The following is a 7,469-nucleotide window of genomic DNA, read 5'->3' on the forward strand; positions in this document are numbered from 1 at the left end:
ATTTGAAATTTATATTTCAAGAATAGTAATAAAATTTAAAAATTATTTTTTTATTTTAAAATTAATGTCATATATATATATATATATATATATATATATATATATATATATATATATATATATATATATATATATATATAATCATATAATTACATATTATTAATTAGATCAGATAAAAATTATTTAAAATTATAATTATTAGAGATGTTTCAATAAATTTTTAAAATATTAATATGACATTAAAATTATTAAAAAAAATTTGAGGTGAAGACATCTCTTTATGATGTTTTTCTCCATGAAGAGGACAGTTAGCAGACAAATTAAAAGATAAAATAGACTTTGACCATGAGTCAAACTTTCTCTTGGTAGTAAAATTGAGTCAGATTGATTTTCATGCATTTCTAAAAGAAATACATGATTATTTTGAATTGATATTAAAAAAATATTAAGAATTGATAGAACAACAAATTTAAAGTCTTCAGACTAAAAAAACATGATTTTCTAACATCCAAAGTCAATATAAAATATTTCAATATTTCAAAATCTTAAAATTATGGGAAAAATTACAAAATTTTCTAATAAGAATCTCTAAGAAAATAGTATACATTTATGTGTGTGTATACGAGGCGGTAACCACATAAGATATCACCATCATCATTCAATCCGTATGAATGATATGTAAATTTGTGAACTTGATGATGGCAACCACACAACATATACAAAATTAAAAAGACGTATAAAACAATTTTTTTTATCGCGCGCCATCTTCATTTGTCAGGTTCCAATTATTTGCTCTGGTATCCATATTAATTAATAAAAGATGATTCCCTCACTTACCGTACCTTTATTAGTTGATTCTCAAAATAATACGAAAAAAAGTAAATCACGGATAACTATTAATTTTGAACAGTTGAATAGTACATAAAAATAGATAGATAATATCATCATACGCTAGCGAACTACATGTTCCGAAAGGACAATGTTATGTTTACATGAAAAGTGTTAGGATACTTTGAGAGCTGTAGAGGATGATTAGCTTCAATCGCTTCGTTGAAAATGATTTACAGTAAAAAAAAACTTGAAGCAATGCTAACACCCTTGATTTTACTTGATATCCATCTCCTTAAGGTGACTAATTCAAGGGTCAACTCTACCACCTTCTAAGAGGCGGAGAAGTCTTGTACAAGTAAATATGAGAAATATAACAAGAACAAGGAATACACAATTCAATAAAGATCTTGCTTGATCTCTTGTAGCTTGTAGATGTCTCTTGATTGTTGGGCAATGTAGAAACACTTGTCTTTCGAGGGCTTAAGAAATGGCGGAGAGTGTGCGAGAGAGATGTAGTTCGAAATGTTCACGAAAACTCTTTTCTAGGGTTTTCGACATCTCCCAATCGATTATGCTCACTCTTAATCGATTGCCATGTAGGATATACCCATTCAATCTAAAGAATAACTTTTTTTCAAACCCTAATTGATTGGCAAGCCTTCTCAATCAATTCAAAGAGCCTCAATCGATTACCCAATCAATTCCGCAACCCTCTCTTCACTCGCGAGAATGTTTTAATCGATTAAGACTTGCCTCAATCGATTCTTCCTTCTCGCGACAAAATACTATCTAATCGATTGACCCAATCGATTAGCAATGATTGAATCAATTGGGCCAATCGATTCAGCCATTGTTTTCATGATTTTTCTTCGCGAAACTCCTAAATGATTGGGAATCCATCCTAATTAATTGGGGAGACCCTAATCGATTAGCTCAATCTATTAGACTTGGCCTAATCGATTACCCTAATTGATTGTCTAACCCTAATTTGCTTGAGCCAAGTCTAGGGTTCCCTTGCCCAACATTTGGTCAACCATGACCTATTAGGACTTGCTTACCAAGTGTCCGATCAACCTTTGACTCACTTGGGCTTTTCCAACTTCCCGTTGGACTTCCGATCACCAAGTGTGGTCCTCGTTGACCCACTTAGATTTTCCTCTTGCCTAACCGCAGTTAGGACTTTCCTCTTGTTAACATGTGATCCTTCTTAATCCACTTGGACTTTCATTTGCCTAACAGCAGTTAGAACTTACCTTACCAACTTATGGTCCTCCTTGACCTACTTGGACTTTTTTTTGCCTAACTATAGTTAGGACTTTTCTTTGCCAACATGCGGTCTTCTTTGACACACTTGGACTTTACCTTGTCTAACCTCTAGTTAGGACTTTACCCTTACTTAACTTTTGAGTTAAGACTTTGTTTTGCCTAACCTCCAGTTAGGACTTTACCCTTTCCTATCCCTCGAGTTAGGACTTTGTCTTAATTACCTAAGTTCTAGTTAGGACTTTACCCTTGCCTAACCCTCAAGTTAGAACTTGTCAGTCGAGTATCTGGTCCTCCATGATCTACTTGACTTTTCTCTCACATATTATCCAAACATATTGTCCAAACATCGAAACTCAAACTCGAATCCACTTGAGCTTAATCAAATTGGTCAATCTTGACCGAGGAATGATTGCACCAACAATCTCCCAACAAAAAGATGGATAGAGGAATTTCAAATTTATCTAATTTTATACCAATTGTAACGAGTGAAATTATGTTAATTTCTATGTAATTGATCTACTTTATTTAAGTAGATTTTAATAAGTTGGTATATTCATGGGTGTTTACTTTAATAAATCTTAGAGTTAATTCTCAACGAGTGCAAAATGTCTTCATTACAAAAATATTCTAGTTTATTGATGGAATTTTCCATCGAACTTCCGTCGGTATATTGGGTTTCCAACAAAGTTCCGATGGAAACTCGTTTGTTGAGAGATGATTTGTCAGAAACGATTTTCTCGACAGAATTCACACTTCCGTCGTTAAAATTTCCGACGGAATACATATTCCGCAGTTCAGATCTCCTGGTCTACAATTTCTGGCCCCTTCCTAATGCCTACACACTTCGGATGTCATTTTTTTTTATTAAATTCATCCAATAAAAGTGAAAATCTAAAATGTCTCAATTCCGTGCATAAATTATGATTTTTTTTTTGTATTTTTTACCTTATAAATATATTTAATGAGTTTTTTTTTCTTTTTCAGGGATCAAAGTAAATTCTAAAAATATTTGTCGACAGAAACAATGTCTCCGTCGGTATACACTACCGAAAATATTGTTTAAACAACTAGCTTTTTTTGACGGAAACACTGTTTTTGTCGGTAATTACCAATAGAATAGTTATTTCCTTCGATAATTACCGACGAAAATAGAGCATTCCTTTGATAATTACTAATGGAAATTATGTTTCCGTCGATACCTAATAAATAGAATTACATACGACAATCACTATTCCATCGGTAGCTACCTACAAAAACCACTATTCCATCTACAATTATCGACAGAAACCACTATTATGTTGGTTTTACCAACGGAAACAGCGGTTTCCATCAGCAAATATCGATAAATAGTGATGATATGGAATAGGGGAATACCGATGGAAACAATGTTTCCGCAAGTATTCCATTGGTAAAAAAAATTAAAAATAAATATTTTGTATTCAGGATCTACCATGTTTACAATTTACATATCTATATAAAACCATCACAAGCGATGACATTTCATACATACAAACATTACATTTTACAATCTATACATACTATAACATTTTACGCATCCTAACAATCCATACATACAAATAAGCACAATTTTAACAATTCATACATTCTAATAATTCATATATCACAAACATAAATAAACTTGTACAAACAAATAGTCATGTGGATAGAAACAAATAAAAACAAATACAATCTAAACAATACACAATAATAGAAACAAAATACAAACATAATAATAGAAACAAATATCCATATCTAAATCCAAATGTGCAGAATCAAATATATAAATCTATACCATAATAGAAAATACTCCAAATAATGCTAGTAATATAAAATCCCGCAAAAATTCAAATACAATAAATTAGATTGATGTATAATTCAAGATTTTGCATATATATATGTATAACTAATTTTACATGTAATAAAAAAGATACTTGGATAGAAAGCAGATGATGATCGTAATGAATATGTAATAGGGACTCCTAAAACATATAGTAATATAATATTTAGAAATGATCATATTAGAATATCAAAACTAAATATATTTTGTATGATTTATGCATGATAAATAAAAAATTAAGTTGTAATTGAACAAACCTTAAAAAAAAGTTAATCATCACGGTCTGATGGGTCTTGTGTCTCTTATAACTCAAAACTGTATGGTGTCTGTGTGTGGGAGAAATTAGCCACAACCTCTCGTATATGGGCAAAGAGAGTTTCATTATCAGCATCACATTAGGCCCTCCTCTGATCCTCCTCGGCTCTCCTCTACCCCTTAACGACCCTCCATTGATCCATAGTGGTCATCCTCTCATCCATTGACTTAAATTGAGTGCACAGTTCTTCATTTTCGTGTCTTAAACACTGCATCTCAGTAGAAGAAGAGGAATTAGCATGACCACTAGGAGTCCTCAAACAATTAAATGCAACTTTGGCCTGAGAGCCAAGGGCATAGAGGGTGGAGTTTTTTGTCCTTCCACCGATAACATCATAATATATCTCATTTAACACGTCGATGGATAGAGATTGTGACCCCCCCTGATAATGGCTAAGATACCTGAGTCACTCTATCTGTCATTTGATTCTATGTGGAAAAGTATAATATGATTAATATCCAATTTGATCACAATTACTAAAGTTAATCAAGATAGAAACGAACAAATATAATAAAATTAATAATCTTATGTGTAGGGCCCAGGATCGAGAATTGATAAATGTCCCATCTTTCTTTTTATGGGTCTTAAGAAAGACCTCCATATATGTGGACTGTTGGGCCAGATTACGCTCCTGCATACACAAATAATTTGAGACAAAATTATATAAGTTTGGTAATAAATATAAAATTTGTTACCAAGTATAATTTTAAATTAAACTCACCAGATCCATGACATGCTCAACAATAGATTTGGATCTTGGCGTATGTCGAGTGGTTCCAGTGCTCGGGCCACCTACTCTATATTTCTGTTTGATCGAACATTTTCAACATTTTCTTGCCACCTTTTTGTAACCTAGGTGGTTGTCCATGCACTTCATATCGCCTTAGAAACATACGATGACCTACTTCCCTTCTTTCTTATGTAGTACATAAGGTGTTTGTAAAGTTTGACACGGTAATTATTTCATGTAACTTTAAATTATTCTTCTTTCCCTTCTTCCCATGTATATATTTTCTATAATTATAAGTTTAAAATTTAGTATATGAAAGGATAAATATATTATGAAAAACCAAGTATATTAAATTTACTTACTACGAATTCATTATAATAAAATATCTTCATCACATAGTCTACATGTCTCCATGTAGTACCAGAAGTGTATACTCGTTCTTTAAATTTTTCCTATGATATAAGATGCAACGTGGTGGCCATCAGTAATAAATATGCAAAAAAATATTAAGGTATGATAATTATTAAAGTAATATATGAAATTGAATTACTATTAACAAAAAAATACTTATGAGTCTCCGACAACTTTAAGAACCTTGTAGTCATGGGATGCTACTACCTATTGCTCTACCATAATAATATCTGTAAAATAATATTACAATATAACATACTAATGCTAATATTTAATCATTATTAACCTACAACACAACATGCTAATGCTAATACAACATGCTAATGCTAATGCAAAATAACATTACAACACAACATGCTAATATAAAATAATATGGAAACATAACTTACTTGATGAACAATAATGCTAATATTTAATCATCATTAACATCTGGCTAATCAACATTAACAATTTCTAAGTTTTCATCACTAGACTCTGTTAGTATAAATTCATCATCACTGTTGGACATCTCTCCATCATCTATCTCCTCATAAGTGACATTAACATCTATAAGTAATTGAGATGTGGATTAGAGTTGTGAATCAACTGAATGTCTCTCCACTTTATCATTCTAAAATGCATCATAATTTTGAGCAGTGATGGTGTTCAGCATTTTTATAATCAAGCAAGGCTTCATTCGACTAACAAACAACCATTCACTACACCTTCTTCTCTTTATAGGATATTCAAGATAGAAAACTTGACTTGCTTATACCTCAAAATAAAAGGTTCAAACTTGTTGAACCTTTTGTTTGCATTAACTTAAACTAAATTATTAGGATGTATTATGGAACCTGTTCTTAAGGAATACTATGAATATTTGAATAGCACACACATTTTTATAGGTAATGCAGGATATTCAACCTCTATGATTTCCTCAAGTCTATCAAAGTAACCAAACTGAATGTTATTATTGTCCATAGATGCTTGATGCAAACACCATAATTATAGCTTAACCTCTATGAATCTCGTTGTGCCACATAAAATTTGAGGTCATTAACATAGTAACCAGAGTGGACCTTTATTTTACGGAGGGGTTTTGATGCAAGATTCATTATCCTATCATCTTACATGTTTGATATTCCACGGTCTTTTACTTATTAAAAATAGTAGATATTAGGACACTTCTTAATACACACAAACTTAAAAAATTGATAAATTTTCTAACTTACATATATTTGAAATCATAATGCATATTCGGTCTCTAACTTTTCAGCTACCTCACTTGTACTCATTGATAGAATTTGTAGATATATTTATTGTTCGTACAAGATGGGAAAGAAGATAATTTTAAGACAATTGGGATATTAAGAAAACATATTAAAAGGGAGGATAAATGTTTGATTAAAGAAGTCAACTTACTTTATATATGGTTTAACCTCATCATAGTATAAGAGTATGTATGTTCTTGAGTTAAGAATCTAGAAATAGATGCACCCATTGACTTACCAGAAAACTTGAAAATAGGAAGTATCAATGGATTTGTCAGTTGAGTATCATTAGAGTTCTAAGGCACTTGTGATGTTTAGTTTTCACATTATTAACAAAATAATATGAGCAGACAGAAGATGTTTCTTCAACCAGATAAGTATTACATATTGACCCCTCAACTCTTGCTTTGTTACAAATATTTTTCTTTAATTTTTTCCAAAAATCATTCGAATGGATACATCCATTTGTACTGTACAAGATCAGATATTTGTACCTCGTATGGTAAATGTACTGATAGATGTTCTTTTGAATCAAAATAATTGGGTGGAAATATACACTTTAGCTTATATAGTATGAGAGGAATGTATGTTTCTAGCTAAAACATATTATCAATCATAATACACCTTGCTGTCAAATCTTTAAAAAATAGACTCAATTCCGTGAGTACTTGTCAAACATTGTTGTTAGGGTCAAAATATGTTAGGGGGGGGGGGGGGGGGGGGGCAAAGCTCATCGTTGCTTGCTTCTTGGTGATGATATGCAGCGGAAAGAACAAGAAACAAAAATACAACGCTAACATAAGGATTTACTTGGTATCCACCTCAAGA

This window comes from Zingiber officinale, chromosome 4B (assembly GCF_018446385.1).
Source record: "Zingiber officinale cultivar Zhangliang chromosome 4B, Zo_v1.1, whole genome shotgun sequence".
Lineage (NCBI taxonomy): Eukaryota > Viridiplantae > Streptophyta > Magnoliopsida > Zingiberales > Zingiberaceae > Zingiber > Zingiber officinale.